The sequence below is a fragment of the Terrapene carolina genome, unplaced genomic scaffold (genome assembly GCF_002925995.2).
Source record: "Terrapene carolina triunguis isolate 2854851 unplaced genomic scaffold, T_m_triunguis-2.0 Scaffold58, whole genome shotgun sequence".
NCBI lineage: Eukaryota > Metazoa > Chordata > Testudines > Emydidae > Terrapene > Terrapene triunguis.
The window spans coordinates 12,820,639-12,846,374 of NW_020664409.1; the positions used below are offsets into that span (position 1 = coordinate 12,820,639).

General features: G+C 45.0%; 1 protein-coding gene across 1 annotated transcript in view; it reads right to left on the reverse strand.

Moving 5' to 3' along the window:
- The window catches only part of KCNG2 (potassium voltage-gated channel modifier subfamily G member 2), a 71,154-nt gene extending 47,127 nt beyond the window's left edge, over nucleotides 1-24,027 (reverse strand). The window contains exon 1 of the mRNA XM_024209540.3: nucleotides 23,926-24,027. The gene's annotated coding sequence lies outside the window, so the exon portion shown is untranslated. The remainder of the gene's footprint in view (nucleotides 1-23,925) is intronic.
- Nucleotides 24,028-25,736: the final 1,709 nt, after the last annotated feature.

A 25,736-nucleotide genomic window follows, 5' to 3' on the forward strand; every position in this document is an offset into this window, starting at 1 on the left:
TTAAAGGGCCCGGGGCGGTAGCGGCTTTATATCGTCCCCGGAGCCCTGGGGAGGCAGCGGCGGGGCTCCGGCGGCTATTTTAAGGGCTGGGGCGGTAGCGGCTGCTGCAGCCCCGACCCTTTAAATAGCCGCTGGAGCCCCACTGCTGCTTCCCCAGGGCTCTGGCGGCAATTTAAAGGGCCCGGGGCTCCAGTCGCTGCTGGGAGCCCCAGGCCCTTTAAATTGCTGCCAGGGGAAGCCGATCCGCCCCGGTACGGCGCACCGGCTCTTACTGGTACGCCGTACCGGGCGTACCGGCTTACTTTCACCTCTGCATGGCAGGTACTATGTTTGAAATCACCCCTTACTACTGGTTTGCTGCTTTCCACAAACTACTTTGATCTCTGTTATCCTCTTCTCTATATTTTGCCCCTTCTTGTCAGGCTGTCTATTGCAGATTCCTTTGATGATCCTATTCTTCTATTATAATCATCTTTAGTTATAGCCATAAGAATCCAACCTGCAGTGGAGATCTGTGCAGATTTGTACTAGATGCACAAAACCTAGGGAGGTTGTAGATTCCGGTCATTGGAGGCGTGTACGAACAGGTTAGACAAACATCTGTCAGGGATGGTTTTAGGTGTACTGAATCCTACCACAGCATGGGAGGGTGGGGATGGGGGGGCTACATGACCTCTTAAGGTCCCTTCCAGCCCAACAGTTCTATGATTCTACAAAATCATTCTTGTGTGATTGCTAGCACTTGTTCTTGCCTTTGTTTAAGGACTTTTTATGGGTATTTTGCTATAATACTTGCACGGAAAATTAATAGGTATCTCCCAAGTTCCCACAAAGCATCAAACACAAAACCAAACATGTGGCCACAGATCTGTGGGATAACAAACCCCCCAGAGTTGGCGGATCTCAGCCAACTACACTGAACTACTTTCCCTTCACACTGTGCTCTATCTCCCTTGGAGCCAAGTCAGCATAGTTGTGCCAGTGGTTGTACTGCCATGAGCTGGTCGACTCATGGCTGCACTCTGTGACCCCTTCAAGATGGTTCACAGAGAATAAAGTGACTTAGTAATAGCTTCTAGAAGCATCAAAGTCTGCAACTTTAGCTCATAAGGTAAACAAAACATGACACACTGTATGTCCTCCCTGTTTCCTACAGAGACCTAATTCCCTACTATGCCTCCCTTCTCAGTGTGATCTATCAGCTGTGCAGATCTTTTAGACAAGGGAATCAAGCAGGTATGCCAAAGAAAGAGCATCCCATGCAGCTGCCTTTTCCCTCCATACTGCCCATCATGGCTTTTCCCATGATTTTGCCTCACTCATTAACACACAACAGAAGGAGGGGAAAGCACAAGGGCTTTTGTCATGTCTCCTGCCTCTGTATACAGATACCTTAGAAACAAATCCTCTCTCAAGATTTGGCCCAAAGTCTTTCAGCTCTTAATGTTTCCTCTTTATTCCTCTCTAAGTCTTATGTATGTTATTTGCTTCAGAGCTTACAATGTCCTTGTACTTTGAGGAGTGACTATACAAATGACACCATGGGGCTCCATGTTTACTATGTCTCAATGATTTCCAGATCACTCATTCACTCAGTTTACAAGGAAAGATTTTTTTTTTCTAACTTCAATCTCAGCAAACTCAGCCTGGGATCTGAAGGTCAAACTGGGACTTTCCTGGGACTTTCGTCAGTAAAATTCAGCCAGCCAAATGCTGCCCCCATTGTCCTCCAAATATGTTTTCAGTTACACCTGTGTAATTCTCCTGCCTTCAGTGGGAGCGTACTTTGAAGGCAAATGGGAATGCACAGATGGCCCTGCAATAAAGTACAAGCCAGTACAGAACCTAGCTGCGTTGTGTCTCCAGGGACGACCGTGGCAAAAATTTACCTGTGTCATGAAAATAAGCACATATGGCTCTGCATGCACACAGGGAGCAGACTTGTAAAGCCAGACAGTGCCATTTTTATATAGTCACTTTGCAGGGTAAAACTACCACATGTGGTTATTTCCCACTTATTCACTCACATGCTCTCTGTAGGCATTTTGGTTACCCAACCTCTTTTCCTCTTTCCATTACCTTACTTTTCCCGCAACGATCACCTGCACTTTGCAGCCAACATTTAGCTGCAGTCTAATCTGCCTGTATCATGCCACAGAGTGCAAAAAAGATTTCCAGCTGTTTATACACCTAACATATGCATCAATTTTTCAGCCAGGCATTTCAGTTTTTAATCTTCCCTTACCTCTGCTTTGCCATGAATGCTTGTGGTAATACTAAGAAAAATACTCCAGGGGCCTGTTGTTTTTTGGGGTTTTTTTTTTTTTTCTTAATATGTTTGAAGGTTATCCTTTACCTTTCTTATTCCAAATTAGGTTCCAACCTAGAGCATGGCTAGTGACTTTCTGGAAGCTTGTCCATCTGGAATACTGATTGTCATATTGCACTATTTTCAAACTTAAGCCCCAATCCTTCAAGGATTTATGTACTTCAATAGTCCCAAAGCTATAATTTAGGCCTGCATCCTTTAACGCCTCATGTAAAATCAAGCACATGCAAAAATCCTTAGAGGATCTACGCCTAATCCCATCCATTATAGAACCTCAATCTCTCAAAATGTAAAGAAAAAGGAGAAAGAAACAACACACACTCCCCCAGCGTGAAAATAGCCAGCCAGTTAAAAGTGACCTGCAGATATAAAACGGTGGGTTTTGTGCCTTCGTTGTTTCTTTGTAATGTTTAAAGATTGAGGGGGGTTTTAAGTTTATTTTTCTTGGATTTTGCCTTAAAAATAATAGGAATGCCAAGTTTAATCTTTCCCTGTTTTTGCTGGAGAACTCCTCAGAGTGCCAGAAAACTGGAGTGGGATCTTTTGCTGCCTTTAAGGGGCAGGAGGATATTGAATCTTTCACAAGTTTCAGAGTAGCAGCCGTGTTAGTCTGTATCCGCAAAAAGAACAGGAGTACTTGTGGCACCTTAGAGACTAACAAATTTATTTGAGCATAAGCTTTCGTGGGCTTCATCCGAAGAAGTGGGCTGTAGCCCATGAAAGCTTATGCTCAAATAAATTTGTTAGTCTCTAAGGTGCCACAAGTACTCCTAATCTTTCACAAAACACTTTTCTCCTATATCTTTGGCAAAGGTTTGAGTTAAATGCACATTTTAACCAATCTGAATAAAAATCCCTTCTGATATCCATTGCTTAGTCTTCACCTCCTTGATATTTATGATTAGGGCTCGGTGTCCATCACAGAGGACGCGGAAGTCACGGATTCCATGACCTTACGCGAGTTCCATGACTTCTGCTTCTCAGGTGGTCCCAGGGACAGCCACACTGGCTGCTGCTGGCGTGGCTCTGAAGCCAGCCGCTCAGACAGCCCTGCAGCCAACCACACCGGCCGCTGCTGGAGCGGCCCTGGGACCAGCCGGACTGGCCACTTCCCTGGTCAGCTGGCCCCAGGGACCGCTTGAGCAGCAGCTGGTCTAGCTGGCCCAGGGACTACCTGAGCAGTGGTTCCTGGGCAGTCAGAGCAGCCACTGCTCGGCGGCCCCTCGCAGCTGGTGCCGCTGGCCCTACCCCCTCCCAGCAGCAGCCTCCCCGGGTGCCCCCCACCCCGCCAAGATTTAGTCAGGGGTATTTATAATATAAGTCAAGGACAGGATAACTTATACTAAAAATACCATGACTAAATCGTAGCCTTATTTACAATGTCATAATCCTACTAGTTCTCCAATTGTCCACAGAGTCTTCCAGGAAAAGACAAGTGAGTCAGATCTGAATTTTTAATGTGAAAAAACCCATACAACGAAAATTCAGGTTTCAGGCTTTCATTGTACATCATAAGGAACTACAATTAAAAGAGGGCATAACCTGATTTTTTCCCTTTCCAGAGCCCTTTAAACCTCTACTGTCATCATAGGATCAGCACCAGCTGTAGCCAGTTAAACTAAACATTTTCAGGTTTTTAGATGCTGCGGGGAGACAAAAAGTACACCGACGTAGTCACATAAACACATTCCCTTACAAGGAAAGTCTTAGCACTTTAATAGACAAAAGCACAGTTTTCTTTAGGGTTATGGATTTAGCAATCTCGACTGCTACCAGATTGTTTACTTGGAAGAAGCACTCACGCTGCTCATGACACATGTAACCAAAAGTACAGATGGGAAATAAATATCATCAGCAAAGCACATATTATTTGTACAATTACAAAAGCCAATCCATACAACTGTACTAACAACAACATACATGATTTAATCTGGTAGACAGCCTGCTGGTGGAGCAGAAATGTAATACAGGTTGGTAAACAGCAGAACACACTTTTTAATCATATTCATTATGCATAACTGCACAAAACCCACTTGTTTCTGGCATGTACTCTACCCCTCATCAGTTAATCGGTTCCAGATTCATAAAATGAAATGGATATTACAGTAACTCTTCGCTTAACGTTGTAGTTCTGTTCCTGAAAAATGCGACTTTAAGTGAAACGATGTTAAGCAAATCCAATTTCCCCATAAGAATGAAAGTAAATGGGGGGGTTAGGTTCCAGGGAACTTTTTTTTTTGCCGTACAGTACAATACTATAGTTGGGAAGTGCCCCCGCCTTACCCCACACAGGCACAGCCCACTGGCACCGGAGACAATGACGCAGGCAAGGAGGCTGAAGGTGCTGTAGGCTAGGAGAAGCATGTTGTGCAGCAGCAGCTTCCCCTACTCTGCAAGCACCAGGGGCGGGAGCTCAACCCTCGGCCCGCCGACGCCACCCCTTCCCCCAAGCCCCCACCCTTAACCCGCCTCTTCTTCCCTCCCCCCCTTTACGCCGCATCCTCGCTCCTCCCCCCTCCCTCCCCTGCCTCCTGCCCGCGGCAATCAGTTGGCTTGCAGTGTTCAGGAGGCAGGGGGGAGGAGCGAGGACAGGGCGCACAGGCTCTCCCTCCCTCCCCTGCCTCCTGCCCATGGAAATCGGCTGGTTTGCAGCATTCGGGAGGCAGGGGAGCGAGGGAGGGGGAGCCTGCGCGCCAAGTCCTCGCTCCCCCCACCCCTTCTGAATGCTGCAAGCCAGCTGATTGCCGCGGGCAGGAGGTGGGGGGAGGAGGAGGAAGGCGCTGATCTGTGGGGTCTGATGGTGGGTGGGAGGCGCTGCGGGGGGGGGGGGGGGTGGGGGAGCTGAGGGGGGGGCTGCCAGCTATGGACAAAGCAGGCAGCCAAACCACATTATAGAGAAGCATTGCACAACTTTAAATGGAGCATGTTCTGTAATTGAGTAGGGACGTAAGATCGAAACAATGTTAAGCGAGAGGACGTTATGGGGGGAGTTACTGTATTACACTGCCATTTCCATATGCATTCATTATTTTTTCTTTCTGACTAGATCAGAAGAGGCACAGACACAGGCCCACGTCCAGCCACTACTTCCAATACTTTTTTGAGGGACATTTATTGAAAAAATGTTGTTGGTGCACCTCCAGTCACGATCTCCTGGGTGTCCTCAACCCTTACCAGTCCCAGGCACCTATGCCTTCATCTAATGGTGGTAAAGTGTTTTTGCTGATCTTGTAATATTTATCAGATACCACAATCACAAGAGCTTGTCGAATCACCTGCTGTGGGAGTGGATTGGGACAGGAGAGTCTTTTTGATTGGGTTTGTTTCACACTTACTTTGAACAGGTATAGATGACTGCCCAATATGTAAGGCAACAGAGAATCAGGTCCTACACTGGCAAAGACTGGAGATACACTTTCAATAAAGGGTGCACTTGCTACCCTGTTAGCACTCATCTGCACTGAGTTAGAGTTGGTTTGCTCCCATCTGCACCTCTAGAACATGCTCCTTTCAGCATCTCAGGACATCCTGCATTTAGGAAGCTTGGTCAAGGAGCATTTAAAAGCTTTTTGAGGTAGTTTCACGGGCTGGGCACTTTGACTGTGAAATGGTGTTTATGTTAGGGTTTAATATTGGTGCCTATCCCCCTACTATCTGAGCACCTATGGTAGTGAGTTATTTGGTACTGTCATTTAAACTGGAAAGTCAGTATGATAATTTCTACAAAATTAATTGCTCAGCAGTGTGGAGTTCGGTGATAATATAAATATCTAAATTATTAACATTCAAGCTTATGGAAGTTTTGTATTAAAACTAATGGTAGATGCATGGTCCATCTGTTTTCCTAGGGTGGAATTCATCCCTGTGCTGAGGGCTAGCACAATCCCTATTTTAGGAATTATGATGAACTTAATTTATTGGTGCTCAGGTTTAGCTCTAGCCTCTGTTCCAGGGCAAATGTCATCCTTGGATTGTTTTATGAGAAGGGTGAATGTGAGATAAGCATAACCCCCAAATCTGTATTGTGCAGATCTGCCTAGGCATCAAAGGAGGAGCGTATTTATACCTCTAAAAAGTAGTTTCTAAGTCAGGGGTGGGCAAACTTTTTGGGCCGAGGGCCACATCTGGGTGGAGAAATTGTTAGCAGGGCCGGGGCGGGGGGTTGGGGTGCGGGAGGGAGTGCGGGGTGTGGGAGAGGGTACAATGTGCAGAAAGGGGCTCAGGGCAAGGGATTGGGTCAGAGGAGGGGTGCGGAGTGTAGGAGGGGGCTCAGGGCAGGGGTGCGGGAGGGGGCTCAGGGCAGGGGGTTGCAGTGCAGGAAGGGTGCGGGCTGCGGCAGGAGGCTCAGGGCAGGAAGTTGGGGTGCAGGAGGGGTGCAAGGTGCAGGCAGGGGGGCTTAGGGCAGGGAGTTGGGGGGCGGGTGCAGGCAGGGTTCGGGCTCCGGCCCGGTGCCGCTTCCTAAAGCGGCTCCAGGGTGGCAGCAGCGCGCACCGGAGCCAGGGCAGGCTCCCTGCATGCCTGCCCTGGCCCCATGCCACGCCACTCCAGGAAGCGCTGTGGCCCCGGGGGGGTGGGGGGAGGGCTCCATGTGTGCTGCCCTTGCTGCGCCTCCAGGTACCTCCCCCGAAGCTCCCACTGGCTGCGGTTCCCCGTTCCCAGCCAATGGGAGCTGTGGGGGGCAGTGCCTGGAGGCAAGGGCAACACATGGAGTCCTCTGCCCCCCCCACCCCCGCCCGGGGGCCACAGGGAAGTGGTGCTGGCTGCATCTGAGAGCGGCACCATGGGGGGCAATCCCGCGGGCCAGATTTGGCTCGCCGGCCATAGTTTGCCCACCCCTGTTCTAAGTAAATATGATCAATACACAACCACAGAGTGAGAGAACTGTTGTAGAAAGGTTTATAAAATTAATGAAAGAATTTGATTACATTGAAATCACTCTGACATTTTTAGGAAAACAGGTTTTTGGGAATCTCTGATCAATTTGCTGATTAAGATAGGATTTCAAAACAATGGACAAGACATTCTGTAATCATGGTATCATAGCTCTGGGTGCTTTGGGTGGCAGACTGTAGCTGCTGTTCCAAAGCCCTTCTAAAATTCTGGTTACGTTTCTCCCTCCCTTTACATTTATATTTTCAGGAAACCTGTCCTTGTCAGCCTGATGCTGCCACTGGGCTAAGTCTAGGAAGCTTAAGCTGTTGATGACTGTGAAGCCATTTTTGTGGGCTCCTCAGAGAAGCATCTGCTAGCTCTGTAATGAATAACATAATAAGTAGGACTGCAAACGATCCCCACTAACATGCATAATGCCAAAGATGTATATATTAACAACCCGAACAGTTGTTTTTTTCTACTGCCATTTGGTTTCATTTCAAATTAGAATATTTGTGAATATGATTTTATATTAACTTTTTATTTCAAGTGAAGGTGGAACATCATGTTTATATGCCTAATTGAATACCTCTGATGGCCATCTGAAATTCCAGAAATGAGTGGCTCAAAGCCAGGCTTTCCTAGTAACACTCATAAGTGGAATAAGATGAAACCTCAGTGGTTAGTGTCAGATGCTTCAAAAGAAGGTTCAAGAAAGCTCATAATGGACAATAATGGCATATCTTGCTCTTAGGGAAAGTTTCTTCCTAATCCTAAACAGTTAGTGCTTGATTTACACCCTGAAGCTTGAGGGTTCAGTCTCTCATACATATTTATCCTATTTAATGAAACTGCAGCTGTTTTTCCTGCTTCGTTGTTTTGCACTGAAACCTCCAACGATGCATAGGATAACTTTAAAATTGCAGACTAGTTTCATTCCAAGGTACAATTAAAATTCTTTAATAACGGCCCACTTCTGTGAATGCAAAAAGTGGTATGAGCTGACACACTGTAGTGGATTCTTGCATTCAGGAAACAGAAAAATAACTAAATGTTGCTCACTGCCAAGAATCTTAGATCCTTTTTGAGCATACCCCGGAGATCTGTACTGTGCCTCCATAAATAGATTTGTCTTATACTGATATTGGCTGAGCTAAGGAAGGTATTCAGGCAATAACTAGGTTATTGAAAAGGAAAGTCATCAAAACCTTGTTATGTAGGTTGTTACTGGTTTATTGTAGTTCTGGTGATGCAATGAACAGAAAGGGCTAAAAACATACAATGCCAAGTGCATTCAGAGATTTCCAAAGAGATGGTAGTAAGTTGTACTGAATCATCTAAAAACTAAGATTAGCTCCATGTTGGCCGAGCTACTAGTACATCAAAACTACCATTACTAAGGATCTTCAGCTTCTTTAGTTCTTTGGGAGAGATGTGATGTGTGACTTAAACAAGTATTAACCTGCACAGTCAGCCATTGCATGAACTGGAATAGAGTTTGTGTTTTATTTTATTTCTTGGTTTTACCTGTTTTGACTCTTTCTTTCTAGAATAAATGGTATCTGGTTTAAATGCAATTATAATGATCAATATTGAGCGAACAAGTGTGAAAAGGCTCTACCCTCAGGGAAAGAAAAAGAACAAGTGGATAGAGTTTACCAGCCCACAGCCATGGGGGTTTGGGACAGACTGGAATTCTTGCTCAAAATACTGCCACATGTGGTGGAAAATGGCCCAGGGGCAGTCTCTGACTGCACAGATATGACGGTCTGTTACTAAAGAGAGTAATGGGGTGTGTTCAGTAGCATAAAACTACAGCCAGAAATTAGCCCCATCTTTCCCTCCCAAATCTGACACAAATAAAAGTAGTGTAAATTTGCACTAGGTTATTGGCCAACTCAGGAGTGCCCACACTGTCCTTGAACAACTACTCACATAGACTGGTTGTGCCAGAAATATTGCAACATGCACAACTACTTTTGACAGGATACTCAACCAGAGCAAAAGGATGCCATGGATGGAGAAGGGGGACACAGAGTTAAATGTGGACAATACCTTTTGACCTCTAGACCTTGCCTGGAAAAGCTCCTCCCTAACTCAGTATGTGGAGGGACAAGAGAAGTATTGTCTCTGGAGGTTTCAAGCATCAGGATGCAACAGTGACACTGAAATTCCCCATCTGGCTACTTTTTCAGGTCCACACATAGCCTGAAGCTAGATTTGGTCCCAGCTGAGTATAGCATGCACTGCAGCACCCTTACAACAGCTTCTTTGCAAACAGCTCACTGAATCCACAACTCCCATAAAAACATATTGTATGGACAAATTTGGGGCTTAGACGCACAAAAAGCCTCTCCTATGTAAGTTGGTCGGAGCGTCCTTCATTTATTAGATAACAGAACTGGTCCCAGACAGCCTTAAAAATGAACACTTAAAATCTGTAGCATCTCGATGCTACACAATAGGCCATATTTGATACCAAACAGGAAAAAGCAAATTTTAAAGAAGCACTGTATGCACATATGCATTTTGGGAACTTAAACAATTACTGTCTACAATGGAGCTACCAAAGCCTATCAAGAAATATAATGCTTATTAAAAATTATTCAGCATACTTATTTACATGCTAAAGCATAAGAACTCTGAACTAATAATTACTGTGTGCACGACTCGGTAAACAGATATGGTTTTTATATGCTCTGTGAGAGCCCAGTCCTGAAAAGCATTATGCACATTAGAAATCCATATGCACTCCCATTTACTTCAGTAGGATCGCTTGTGCAAGTAAGCACTAGTCATGACAGTAACAGTTTGCAGGATCAGGCCCCCAACCTGATATGTATTTACAATTTTTGTTTTTAAAATTAGGGGAATTTTTTAAGTGCTATTTTTCTATTTTGATATAAGCATAATATAACATGGCAGGACCCTGGCCACTATGAGAGCTTTACTCTAAATTATAGTACAAGTGCAACAGCTAAAAAAACCCCACAAAAATACCTAGAGTCAAGTTCTGCTCTCACTTGCACTTGTGTAAATCTGGAGTAGCTTCATTGATTTACTCCAGTGTAAATGAACAGAATTTACCCCTACAGTCCAGACAGGATTTGTTTCCACTGCAGAGACCATAATCAAAAGCCTCTAGAACAAATTCAAGTCCTTCTGTAATCACGAAAGCCTTCGGTGTGAAACCTTGGAGAAACATTGCAGGAGTTTGAATTTACAAATCTCAGAATAAGGAATTTAGGGAAATATTAACCTTAATATTCTGTGAAACATTTTTGTGATATTTACATTAAAGAGCATACACATCCAACGGATGATTTACAATCTGAATTAAAGTGAAGATGATCAAAACAACACAGGGTGTGCTACTTACATTCTATACAGGTGAAGCAAAGGCTGCATATTCTGTGCTTTTCTGAGTCCCAGAGGTTCTCACCTGTTGTTTCAAACGCAGTATGGAAAAAAAGGCAGGCTTATGCCTGCTCCAAGAATACTTCAGCTTGTCACAGAAAAAATTGTTAAATTACTTTATTTTTTTATTTTTTCCCCTTTGGCTATAACCTTGATTAACTCACATGAGCCATACACATTTTCAAAGAGTTTCACAGACTTAGCCACATATAAGCTCAAATAAACCCTTCCTGAAACACCTCAGAGTACTTTACATGACTTCAAACAACATACAAAAAAAATATATATATACAGTTCAAAGACAAGGCTAAATAAACGAATTTGATAATAAAGATGAGAGAGAAGAACATTCCAGGAAACACTGTGAGAAAACTCTCCTAGGGACAGAATACTAAATATAGAGAACCAACCCTCTCCAAATGGAAACAAGAGTTACAACCTGGACACTGGGATCCAAGGAAAATTTACCGTTATGTTCAAGCCTGTTCATGCCTTTTACATACCTAATTCAGCCTTAAAATCATTCATTTGGTCCAGAGAAAGCGAGTGGAGATGCTTGATATGGGAGAAATTTGATCAGAAATGTTGGTTCTCTTCAGGAAGCACCTAAGAATAGCGACCAGCAGAATGGGAAAAAGAACTTCGTTATATGTGGTGGGAAGTGGCAAAGACAAGGCATGTGTTAAAAATCTCAGCATCCTAATGAAACAATGTAGGTCGCAGAGTGAAGAGGTTCCTATGGTGATACTGTAGTAACATAACTTGACAGCCAATTGTAAATTAAAAAATAACTGCAGTGTTTGCAAGCACCGAGGCCCTGACCCTGCACCATTACAGGATCAAGCCCTGAGGGTAGGAAAGGTAAGATAGGATAGTAAGATAACAACCAAGGAAAAATGAAACCCTCATTGAAGGGACTCACTGAGCAAAATTCAGCTTGTTTTGTGTTCAACTTGAAGAAGTTAGGCGGCATGGCCGAACATGAATGCAAGAAGAATCATGCAGCACAAAGTAAGCTGCCACTGGGACAGCACAGATAATACTGAGTTCTCAGGTTGACACCTAAGGTCCTCATCCTGAAAACACTGATGTTCCCATCGACTGCATTGGGACTACCTATGTGAGTAAAGGTCACAGGATCAGGCCTTAAATATGTAAAGTTTGATATTGATGGACATGAGCATAAATGCTATCACTCAAAGTAAGCATACATGTTCACTGTATAAATAAATTGGCCTTTTGAGTCTCCCCTGAAAAATCTGAATTTGATCACATCACATTGATGAGGACAATATGCACTGTGAGTGCTGGGGTAAGATCAGAACTATGTCAACGTTCTATCAGATAAATCAATATAAAAGCTTTGCTGCGTAACAAAATCACCAGCTTTTGGGTCAAGCAGGAAACAGGTCCAGCAACAGTAACAAAGAAATGTAATTCCTACGTGCAGAAAAATAGCAGGCTTTTCACATCCTAAGGAGAGGTTAATTAGTGTCACATTTTCACTAATGGGGGGAGAGGGGAAGAGAAAAAGAAAAGCATGAAATAAAGAAGGAAAGATCATATGAATCCTGATAGTGCATTATAACCTCCATTAACTAGCAGCACTGGCTGCATTTTAGAGTGAACTCCACAAAGAAGCATTTCAAATGTCAAAATTAGAAACTAAAAGGTCTTCTAAGTAACCTCTGAGGATGTGCGTTCCACTTCCTGGGAAATAGCTGCTTTTTTTCTCCCAACCCAATAACATTGTCAAAGGCAATTTGTGTGAGAGGGGAAAAAAATCATTCTTAGCCTCTAAGTAAAAACTTCAGTCTAGCAGGTCAATATAAAGCAGAAACTAAACCCACAGAATAATATTCTTAAAGCTCTAAAACTAAAAAGACGTAGTTGTCATCTTCAGAGGGATTTTTTTTATTTGTTGAATATTATGAATTGCTTGCTCTCCCTGGAGGGCATTGCCCGCTTGGCTTTCACAGTAATATGATATGTTGCAGTGACTTTTAGAAGGAAATCAAAATTAGTTTCTCCTGCTCATCATCATAATCCATTCAGAAAAGAATACCTCAACCTCTTGTACTTCATTAGCCTTAGAAGCGCCAGCAAATCTGATATTCCTTAAGCTCATGCATTTGACTTTTTATAGCTTTCCAATGTTTATGTTGCAATGTCCCTAGCAGTTATTTCCACCTTACTTCCAAAATGAAATGGCTCTCTTCAGAGAGAGAAAAAAACATACAAGAGTACATTTATGTGAAACAAATCAATGAAAGCAGGAAAAATTCAATCTTGACCCCACTGGCTGAGATCTCTTTAGGCCACTCTTGTCAATGACATGACCTCAACTTATTAAACAGCATCCTGTACTTCTCTCCTTATGAATCTGACCAAGCGGTATATGTTTTTAGTGTATACTTCAGTATACACTAAAAACATATGGTGATAATGGTAACATTATCACCATAGATGTTAAATACAATGTTTCTAATTTTATTAATGACTCAGTAAAACAAACCCTATAGGCCCAGAAATTAGTCAGACTTGAAAATGTTTTTGGCAGAGATCTTCAGAGGTACAAAGATTGTTGCAAAAATTATCATTAGAGTTTTGCAGAATCCTTGGAGGCCTGATTATCATAACACTTTGATATTACTATTCCCTCTCCCCACTCGCACCCTCCTGGTCCTTATCTAAACATTTTAAATTTCCAGAGGTCATGTAATTCAGATATCTAGGTAAATATAGGTAAGATGCTGATGGACTTGAGAGACTTACTCCACAGCCAGCACAAACGAAGGCTCCTTTACAATACACCTGAGAAACTTGCTTTCAAGTCATCCAAATAATGTGCCTGACTAGAGATGTTTGAAGAGTCATAAAATGGTAAAAGTTACACAGATTCAGCATGGCAGTTCTCAGAAAACAAACACATTAATGTGTTCCACTCAGTGGCTCCTGGGGCACCGTGCTCAAATCCTGGTTGTGCTGACTACAGCCAACACTGTATTTCTTTCGGGTAAATGCCTCATGCCAAAGTTTACTTCTGGGGAGGAAGGTAAGCAGCTATATTTGAGACTGGCTTTGGAGACCACTTCAAATGCAGAGGTCCACAGTTGTACACATGCAACTCCCATTCAAATCAATGGGAGCAGGATATGCACAGAGGACTTAATATTTATGTTTACCAATGTTTATGTTTACCAATTATTCCCTTCCTAATTGATATTAGTGTATTTATTCTGCTAATAATACTATTAATAAAAGGGATGATGCAAATTATCCTACTTAAAATATCCAAAAAGATAAGAAGAATGTAAAGCATTAATTTTTAGAAAGTACTTTTTGTGGGTTCCATTTCATTGTGATCAGTTTCATATTTCTTAATAGAGTGCAAAGCCCTGAAATAGGAGGTTTTCAATGTGCCAAATAAACTTTAGTGTTTGTAGAGTTTCATCCTTTGAAAGAACACTATCATCTACTTTTTCATCACTTTATTTTGGTTTACTCACTGTTGGTTTTAATACTGTCTTAGAAGCCTGAGAATAACATTTTCCTTCTGTACTGTTCATGTCCTTTGCCATTTGGCCAATCATTGATTGATTTCCTGCCTTTCTTATGGATTTTAAAATTCACATGACTCGTTTATATCCCTCTTTGTGCACAAGCTTTATCAGTGCTGCAAGGACAGTTTTGAAAATAATGTTGTTAGTTAACTGTTGAAGAACCAACAGAGGAGGGCAGGGAGAACCATCAGTGAGTGTGTGTGAGTGTGAGAGAGAGAGAGAGACTAATATAAACAGTGGGGGTTAGTGTGTGTGTGTTTTTAATTCCCAGCAGTGGTATGATGATTTCCGTAGACTTATTGTATTTTGTTTTTTTAAAACACAATAGCTATTTAGACTCCTGCAGCTATTTTCAATCTACAACAAAATCAAAGAGGATCAAATTTTAGGCCTTAACTACTTGGCCATGTCCCTTTAATTGTTCTTCATTATGAAAATTAGCATACCACAAAATGTTGTAGATAGTTCTGACTAGCTTTAGTTTTAAAGCTTTAGATTTTATCATAAATATATTTTATGAAATGTGAAGATTTGTTTGAACAGTAAGAGATTTCAACCCATGTTGAAAAATTGGGATGATAAATTTTATTCTACAAATTCCCCACATTTTTTTTTCAGAGTATGACTGCTGAAATATAGCTTTAGAATAATTAACAGGAGGAGTAACACTATAGGAATTGTATTTGTGGTGTGATATATGCACTTAAAGTTACTAGAAGCACCAAAAATGTGTCAATGTAGAGCACTCAACCTGTGGTACATTATTCTTTAAGAATGCCACTTACACAGGAAAACATATCATCTGACTAGTCCAAACCATTTGCCTTAAATCAATTACCATTATGTCAAAATTTTAATTCCTCCAAAACGTTCTCTATCTCTGGTCTGGATTCTTTCACCTTTACCACACTGTGCAGTATCTTACTCCATCAGGAGACCCACTGAAATTAATGGGATTCTTCACTGGGTAAGAAACTGCATAATGTGACTATGGGCTTGGCTACACTTGCAAGTTAGAGCACATTAAAGCAGCCCCAGGTGCCCTAACTCCCGACCCATCTACACTGGCAAGGCATTTAGCGCCCCTGGACTCTGCAGCTGGAACGCGCCTGGTAATCCACCTCCACGAGAAGCACAACGCTTGTTGCGCCTCGGCTGAAACGCCAGTGTCAGTGTGAACGAGGTGTTGCATTACTGTGCTTTGATCGGCCTCTGGAAACGTCCCATAATCCCCTTAATTCAAGTGGCCACTCTTGTCATTGTTTTGGAATCGACTGTAGGAATGCGGATATCCCCTTTCAAAGCTCCGTTTCTGACAGCCAGCTGCTTATCTGCTCCAGGACAAAGCAAGCCATTAGTGTGGAATGTTGCTTGCTGTGAGTGTGTGAGAGAGAGGTGGGGGACAGGGGGGTCTGAATTTACAAGACAGCATGCTGACACACTCTCAGCACCCCAAAAACCCACTCCCCCCCCCACATACACACAACACACTCTCTGTCACACTCCACCCCACCTCCCGCATTTGAAAAGCACGTTGCAGCCACTTGCATGCTGGGATAGCTATCACAATGCACTGCTCTTTGTGGCATTGCAAGAGCTGCTAATGTGGCCTAGCCAGTGCGCTTCCAGCTGAGAATGTAAATACTCGGCAGCGTTTTCCCTGCTGCGGTCTCCAAAGGCTGGTTTAACTCCCAGCACTCTACATCTGCAAGTGTAGCCATGCCCTTAGACTATGTCTACACTTGGAGCTAAGGGTGTTATGCTCTGCTCACGTGGATATTTTCACGTTAGCTCTCATCGAGCTAGCATGATAAAAATAGTAGTGTAGCCACAATAGTATCAGCAATGAATGGTGGCACAGCCTACCCATGCTCAGTACAAACCAGCCTGGACTCCGTGGGTATGTACTCAGGGCGGCTAGCCCATGCCACCGCTCACCACTGCCCATATTATTGCAGCAACGCTACTATTTTTACCATGCTAGCTCAATGAGAGCTTGCACAAATATGTCTACGTGAGATGTAGCCGAAATGTGGCAGAATCTAGCCTTCCATGCAGTTAAATTGCTTTCTGAAATGGAACACAGATTCAGACTTGCTACCAAACAAGAATACAAATCACAGCTCACAAGTCAAAAAGCATGAAGTAACTTTGATGAATTGACAAGTTAATTAACAGATACCCAAAAAGGTCTGACTGGTACAAACAAAACATTTTAGTCCATTGATTTAATATCTTCATCAGATTGATTACTACATTTTTTTAAAAAAAAAATCTCAACAGGGAAACATGCAACCTTATAACTCAAAACTGATGTCTTAATTAAGCAAATTAGAGGCTCAATGCAGTGCAATGCGTTTTGGAAATATTTTGAGAGACACCAGGCCAAAGTTCAGGTGGCTTCAGTTACTCGTAATACTGCCACAAGAAATTCCAAACATAATATTCTGAGTCCATGTAATTTATAGACATACGGTAAACTTTTCAAAAGTGCCTAAAGGTACGTCTCCATTGCAATGAGAGGCGTGAATGCAGCTCAGGTAGTAGGAATATCCGCACTAGCTTTAATCTAGCTAGCATGGCCATAAATATCAGCAAAACTCCAGTGGCATGGGGTTCAGCGCAGTCTAGGAATGTGAGTACATACCCAAGGTTTGGGGCAGGCTTGCACAGCCCAGGCTGAGGCCCGTACTCCCTACAGTTTCATTGCTATTCTTAGCTGTGCTAGCTAGATTAAAGATAGCATGGGTATGCCTACCCAACCTGCAATCACACTTCCAACTACAATGTAGACATACAATCCCAATTATTCCTACACCAAACAGCATACAAACTTAAAGTCCTTTAGGGATTAACTGGATCTAATAGTTTTCCCCTACTACCACTTATACTAGTCTTGGAAGTGTACCAGGCCCAATCCCACAGTTCTTACGCAGGCAAAACTCCTACTGGACCAGGCCTGGCGTTTAGCTTCCCGAGTGCTGCCTTTAATGTAGATTCCTACCTTTCTCCTCTGCATGTAATTATGGGCCACCATGCACAGAAAAGCAGCAAGGAGAACAACCAGCACTAGATTGTCTCCTAGATTACTGGGAGCTCCTTAAACCAATCATTGAGGCACCACAGTGAAGCACATAACTAGTCTTTATTGGTCATGTCCATGCTGTAAGAGTATTCACATAATACTCACGAACTTCCCAAAGCCCTCTCCCAGCATGCACTGGATTAAACGTAAAATTTGGGATGGATTTTCTGGGGGCAAGTGACACAAAGACCCCTTGGCAAAGGGTCCCTTGTTCCTTGCAAACAACTCTCACCTCAGATCTGACAAACTCATTATACCAAGGCATGTCTGACAGGATAACTATCCATGAAGAGTAACATGTAAGGTATGTAGAGAAAGCTCGTAGCTTGTCAAACCTCATACCCATTGTGAGACTCAGATAAGGGTAATATTTAAGGAATAGTGTATTGATATTGAAAGTATGCTTTATGGACTTGGTGTAGAAATTGATCACCGGGGGGGAGGGGTAATGTGCCATTCAAGCAAGAGGGAGTTGTCACCCCTTCCTACTCAGCTGGTGAAATAATGCAATGTTCTATTGTCTACTCTTGCCACATCCAGAGCAGTTAATGGAAAACCATCAGACAATGACAAACACACAATCGAAACCACTCAAAACCACATAAAGGTAGAAAAGAACTCTACAGCAAGGCAGGGGTTTGCCCTGCCTGTGAATAGAAACAAAAGACTTTCACTATAACAGCTTGCAGGGAAAGACACACTATATCCATTCACTGTGGGAAAACCCCTGACTGGAAGTAGATGCTTTCATGAACTTCAACTTTTGGCTCCTGGTAGAAATCAGCTAGCTCTTCAACAGACTGGACTTTGGAGGGAAATCTACTTTATTAGATAGGAAAGGTAGCTATTGATAAAATGCAAACCTGGGTCTACATTTTGTTTTGTATTGTGGCCATTTATTTCCACCACTCTCTCTTGTTTCTAGTGCAACCCCTATTCTTTCTTAAATAACCCCTTTCTTGATTTACTTTAAGTGCTTATAAGTGCTGTGGTGGTTTGCAGGAGCAGTGGTTTAAGGTAAAATTGGTCAACTGCTCCTTTGGGAACAGAAGATCTGGAATTTCTGTGAGTAGTCAGTGTCAGGGATTGGATATCACAAGAGAACGATTCAAGAAGGCTTGGTGGATGGGATGAACCTATTATTACCATGCAAGACAAAGGCCTGGTCTACAATACAGTGTTAGGTCGATGTAAGGCAGCTTACGTCGACCTAATTACGTCAGTATACACACTACAGCCTTGCTACAGCCTTGCTCCTGCTGACATAAGTGCCCACCTCACCGACATAATAATACCACCTCCAGGAGAGGCGTAGGGCTTATATCGGTGTAGCTAGGGCAATGCAGCCTCCTTGTAGCATTACTTACATCTACCTGCTGCCAGTGGCATAGGCGCCGACTTCCCCTCTGCCCGGTGGGTCCCCACCCCTGTTCAGCCTCTTCCTGCCCCTGCACCGCCCTCGCCCCACCCCCATTCCACCTCTTCCCCAAAGTCCCTGCCCCACCCCGCCTTTTCCTACCCCAGCCCCGCCCCTTCCTGCCCCCATTTCATCCCCTTCCCCCAAGTCCCCGCCCCTGCCCTGCCTTTTCTCAGCCTCCTCCCCTGAGCACGCAGCATCCCCGCTCCTCCCCCTCCCTCCCGGAAAGTCCTAAGCACCGCCAAACAGCTGTTAGGCAGCAGGGGGGCTGGAAGCACTGCGAGGGAGGGGGAGGAGTGGGGACACGGTGCACTCAAGAGAGGGGGAAGGAGGAGGAGGCAGCTTGGCTGCCACTGGGTGTGGAGCACCTCCTAATTTTTCCCCGGGGGTGCTCCAGCCCTGGACCACGCACTGGGTCGGTGCCTATGGTCAGTGGAGCCATGAAATTGACAAGAAAGCCAGCTCCCCAGCCGGTGCCCAATCTTCTTTCCAAGCCAGGCTGCCACCCAGGCTCCCGGCTCAGGCTGCCGCCTAGACTCCCTGCGGGGAGTCCTGTTGCTCCCCTCTCACTAGAGGCAGAGTAACAAGGTGACTCACCGGCAGTTTCTTCTTTGACAATTCTAAAGTCCTGGTGAGGTATTGAGGCAATATCCCCCAGGACTCAACACACATAAGCAGGGAAGTCTGAGAAGCATGACAAAAGCATTAAAAGTCTTCTCAAGCAACGTGTGCACTCAGGAAGTGTAACAGTTCTCTCAAAATGGACTGCTATTGTGAACTGGGCAGTACTCTAATGAGGAAAAAATGCTGGAGCCATATATTTAGGGCTAGATCCTACAACTGAATCCACCCGGATACGGGGGGTTTGCCCACATGTATTCAGTTATAGGATCTGGCCCTTCATAAGGATTATTCACAGAGGTATCACATCTGAAAAGCTGAGCCAAAAGTTCTGTTCGTGTGCAGAGTTTTAAAACCGTTTCATAATTAAGCCACAAGATATGACAGACATTTACTGACAGTTATTGCAGCACTCTCTGGATGTATTATTAAACCCAAGACGAGACACTCAAGGCCAAATGACTTTAATCACCTTACAAGTGCAATAATGCCTTAGATATGCACAGCCTGAAAATATGTGGGGATATTGAAATAATTTGTAAAGTGATAAGAATCTTATTTGGGGATTATTCACAATGGTTGACATGTTGATTAGACAATCAGAAAATCTGTGTACACATCTTTAATAGTGTCCTGGAAAAAATAATTGTGTTTGTTCCCTTTTTCTGCCCTCCCCCTTTCCCCTCATGATGTACAGGACGATCTTGTGGGATTCCTTCCCTCCCCCATCCCCCACTTGTTCTTTACATTATCAATATCAAGTCTGATATTTCCTGTGTTGCTGGAAATCTTTCTTCATGAACCGAAACATGTGAATTGGGACCTTTTCAGACTTTACTAGGAGAGGTGGAAGTGTTGAATATCCAACAAGAGCTTTTCTTCCAGCTATTTTACTTGTTTGAGTTATACAAACTTTAACAAAACCAAACAAAAAACCCACAGTTTTTAACTGTCTGAACAAAGATCACCTCCCATCTGAGTTTCATTTTCATGTTTTCTTTAATATCATAGTTCTACTAGCTCTGCAGTCATCCCTTGCGTCTTCCAGAAAAAACAGGAGAGATGCTGCTTCAATTTCTAATTCAAAACCCAAGCAGAAGAAATATCTTACATGCCTTTATAAAGACGCAAAAAAAGCATAGACTTTTTTTCCCTTTGGGGGTCACTTTTAAGCCACTTCAGAACCACAGTAGTTTCCTGGACTAGATAAACAGAATGGAAAAATACATCTCTTGCTGGACTAACTTTGGTGCTTTAGGATGTACTAAAAATGTTTCCATATGTAATTCAGGTGGTGTTTACCATTTCTTAGTGGACTCAGCCAATCTTCCCCTGCAGAGCTAAAAGGAGTGAGGGATCACCTAAACGAAGTCCCACTTGCAACAGCAACTCCAGAACAAACACTGCACCAAAATGAGAGCCCACTTCTTCAGAAAGTAACTTAGGGAGGCTGGCAAAGGGCCTTATGAACAAGGGACTTCTTCCTCAGAGCAAGTCTTAACCACAGTTTTGGAACTGGTGCTGAACACAGTACAGTTAAACTGCGTGCAGCTCTATCAATATTGATTTTCATTCTCAATGTATGGGGCTGATCTTACGGAGGGCATATCAACAATTGACGTGTTAGTAATATATTAACACGTTAACTAACACAACTGTAAATTCTTTGATAGACAGGACACGAAGGTAAGCTTAAACATGACTAGCAACTCACATCTGTCTCCTGGAACAAACATTTGTGTGGTATCTTCACTAGAATTTACAATCATAGATTCATAGATTCTAGGACTGGAAGGGACCTCGAGAGGTCATCGAGTCCAGTCCCCTGCCCGCATGGCAGGACCAAATACTGTCTAGACCATCCCTGATAGACATTTATCTAACCTACTCTTAAATATTAGTTAACAAGTTATTAAGTATGATTAAACATTCAAGTTTAGCGATACCTTGGGGTAAAACTCTCTTGAATTCAATGGGACTTTTGCCTGAGTAAAAATTATAGAATTTGACCCCATGTAGTTGCATGCCAAGGTGTAGAAGCTTCATTTCAGTTACAGAGTGATAAAAACAGATTTTACGATTAGAACAGAGTGCTAGTGAAATAAATTACACTCAAAGAGTTAACAAATAGCTGACCTATGTGATTCCAATTGTGCAAGAGCAAACTCTGAAAGGCACCCAAAGCTCTCCAGGTATTTACAGTTTATCACTAGGGTTCCCAGGCGTCTGGGTTTCGACTGGAATGCTCGGTCGAAAAGGGACTCTGGCAGCTCTGGTGAGCACTGCTGACTGGGCCCTTAAAAGTCCGGTTGGCCGCCAACAGCAGGGCAGGCAGGGTGCCTGCCCAGCTCCAGCAGTTCCTGGAAGTGGACGGCATGTCTCTCAAGCTCCTAGGCACAGAGGCGGCCACGGGGGCTCCGCACGCTGCTGCTGCCCGAGCGCTGGATCTGCAGCTCCCATTGGCCAGGAACCTGAGGTAAGCACGGCCTGGAGCCTGCACCTTGAACACCCTCCTGCACCCCAACCCCCTGCCCCAGCCCTGAGCCCCCTCACACACCCAAACTCCTTCTGGAGCCTGTACCCCATACCCCCTCCTGCACCCCAACCACCTGCCCCAGCCCATAGCCCCCTCCTGCACCCAAACTCCCTCCCAGAGCCCGCACCCCCTCCCGCACTCTGAAGCCCTCGGTCCCCACCCAGAGCCCCCTGCTGTACCCCAAACCCCTCACCCCGACCCCAAACCAGAGCCTGCACCCCAACCCCCTGCCCCAGCTCGGAACCTCCTCCCGCACCCCAATCCCTGCCCCAGCCCACTCCTGCACCCCAAGCCCATGCCCGACACCACCCAAGAGCCTCCACCCCAGCCAGAGCCCTCACCCCCTCCCACACCGCAACCTCCTCCCCAGACTGGAACCCCCTCCCACACCCTGAACCCCTCATTTATGGCCCCACCCCAGAGCCCACACCCCCAGCCGGAGCCCTCACCCGCACCCCAACTCCCAGTTAAAATGAGTGAGTGATTGAGGGTGGGGGAGAGCGAGCAACAGAGGGAGGAGGGGGATGGAGTGAGCAGGGGTGGGGCCTCGGATAAGGGGTGGCCTAGGGTGGGGCAAGGGTGTTCGGGTTTTCTGCCAGTAGAAAGTTGGCAACCCTATTTACCACTTACACTTCAAATGAGGTTTTAACATCAGGCATCATAAGGGAGTTAAAAGTCATAGATCCTCAAGGGAAAGGAAAGATCTGCAATTCAGATAATATAGACAGCACAGTGAACAAGGTGTTCAATGGGGCCAATTGATTTCTAATTTATCAACTAATACATACATCATTTTATGTAAAATAATGAACTTAAAACCGCACTAATTGCAGGTGGAAAGCATAGTGCACAGCAGCTCTCTGATTTATATGAGATTCCATCAAACAAAAGATACATGGAAATGGAGACCCCACTCATTTCCAATACATTTTGTTTGAATTTAAATATACATCTGTTCACATTCCTATTTTAAAAAATGCGAACAACAACAAAGGAGATGAATATACCAGAAAAGGAAAAGAATCCAGCATTGCAGTGGGCATGCAAAGAGTGCCAGGGAAGCCGCACATCAGAGCTCCCACCATTAGCAAACCCTCAAAGAGCAACTCAAAGGCATCTTAGCACTTTACCCCCTGGACAGGTTTTGAGTGGACTCTGTGGCTGGGTATTATGTTGTGCCCCTATAAACTTCCCCTGGCAGCAAGGGTGCTCACAGCCATTGAACCAAAACCCTGTATATAATGGAAACCACTGCAAGCCAGGGGGTGTGGCAGCACCCCTAGTTCCAGCACCTAGGGAGGAGTCCTAGGGAGGAGGCAGAAGAGCTGCTTAGAGGCGATACCTCCCAAAAGCCCAGAAGGGAAAACCTGACTGGACTCTGGGTGCTGCTGCTGGCGCCCCTAGTTTGGCCCGGGGCAGAGCAGGAGGCGGCTGGGCTCTGCCTGCTCTCTGGCCGTGCCCCAGCGCTAGGCAGACGCTGTGAGGAGAGCATTATTGTGGGTTTTCAGCTCACACGCCCCTTGATCTGCCAACTCGAAGGGCAACCCAGGGGATTGACCAAATGCGATTTGGCGTCCAAACAGCCGCGCTTTGCTCCTGCTCCATAAAACAACCGGGAGGGGGCGGGGAACCCCCACCACACAGACACACACACTTGATTGAAGTTTCGGACTCCTTTCGGCTCAGAAATCTAACGGGGGCTAGGGGGCTCCCTGCAGTGCTCGCTGCTCCCAGCCATGGAGGCTATTAGCAAGCAGCCCGGAAAGACGGGAGGCGAGAGAAAAGGCTCCCGGGGCACAGAAAGTTCCTGCCACCGCGCCCAGCCACCAGCAGGCGGGCACCCGTCTGCCCCCAGCCCCTCTGCCCCGGCACACGCGCTGCCGGGCAGAGAGAAGCAGTAGGAGCGCTGCAATTCCCCCCCCCCGCCGGGAGCAATGATTTGGGCACGGGTGGGCTCCATCCTGCAGCCCCCACCTACTGAGATCAGGGGCTCCTAATGCCCATCACACAAACTTCATCCTGGCCCAGGGGAAACCTCACCTCCCGCCCTTCCTTCCTTCCCTCCCTCTCTGCACTGGACGGTACCTGGGGAAAAACTGCTGCTGGTGGATGCATCAGCCGGAAGCTCAGGCGCCTGCCCCACCACCGACACCCCGTGCACAGCGCCGGGCTTCAACTTGGCGGCTAGCTCCGAAGGTCCCAGCAAAGGCGGACGCGGACGCGGACACGGCTACGGCTGCTGCTGGGAGGGGCCGCCCCGCCGGGTGCTGCAGCCTGATCCCGGCTGGCTGCTAGCAGGTGCCTGCTGGAGCCCGCGAGCGAGCGATTGGGTCCCCCTCTCCCGGCTCCGCGCAGGGGCGGGAGCTGGCGCCGCCTCTCCCGGCTCCCCCACGCCAGCAGCAAGGCGGCCCCGCCGAGCACCTGAGGCCAGCGGGCGGCTCTTCCCCTTGTCCCCCAGATCCTGGCCGCGCGCTGCCTCCTGGAGTGGGGCGGGGATGAAGCTCCGGGAGCAAGAGGGGGCGAGGCAGGGTGGGTCTGGCAGGGGCTGGGAGAAAGTCCCTTAGCTTCCGTTCCTCCCCCTGGCTGCGCTCTCAGCCTCCTCCCTCACCCCGCCTGTGACCCTTCCCACAGTTCATGTTGAAGACACGAGATCGGAGTTGCTGCTGCTGTTCTACACGCGCCGGCTGCCTCGGCGGGTAAACGCAGAGAGGTTGTGTTTTGCTAGGCAGGGTGAGGGACGGTGACATCTGGCATCGGACCCGCAACTAACTGATCCCGCGCAAGCTTTAGTATTGGGACCCCCGGAGGCACCTTCTTCACTTGTCTAACTCAGCCCGGCTTTCAACCCTTGGTCCACTTTGAAATTCGACCCCCCCATCCCCAGGCAAAACCAAGACGGAGTTGGTTTCTCTTTAAATATTAGATTGGAGTTTTGCTTTTAAATTGTGCCAGAATCAAAGTTGACCAGTTTTTAAACATTGTTTTATAAGGAGACAAAACGTATGTGACATTTCAAAACAAATGTTCTACAAGGTACATGTTATATTGTAACTCAGGGTTACATTTAGGGGGTCAAATTCTGCTCTCAGTTATGCCCCTGTGTCACTGCACGTCAGTCGAACTACTCCAGATTAACACCAGTAAAGCCAAACAGAATCCCATGGTTAAAATACTGCCCTAAAACTGGGAACAGCTGGATTCAATTTCTGCCTCTATCACAGACTTCCTGTGTTACCTGTGGGAAGTCACACTTAACCTACCCGTGTCTGATTTACCTATCTGTAAAATGGGAAGAATGTTTCCCTACCCGGGTATTGTGAGGAAAAATGTATTAATATTTGCAATGAATTTTGAAACTACAGCAATAGTATAAGATAAGGACCTAGACAGCTGTAGCTATATGCTCCATGTATATTCAAATGTATATACTTTCAAATTATTGAATTTGACAAAAATAAAACATCCCATAATTAATATAAGTGAAACACCCTTAATGAAATACATTTTCAAATGTTAACCATCTAGTGTTTATCCAGTGAATAGATGTCTTATTTATGCAGTTAATTTCTTTTCAGTACATTTTCCGGTTTTGAATCCTTTTATATATTTGGTATATAATAGTTTGGATTTTAAGTAATTACATTTGGCCAGCAATTAGCCCCTATTACAGTTGAACTGCTTTTGGCATTTTGAGATATTTTTTTTAAGATCATCTATAACTCATGTGCAATTACAGCTTAAGTACTGTAAAAATGTAAATAAAATAAATAAGTAAATAAATCTGCCCAAGTTAATGACTTTTTAAAATTACAAATAAAATGCAACAAAAATATGTGATTTTTAAAAATAAATCATATTGATAACTTCCTGGATATTTTATTGATACCTTCTTGCAT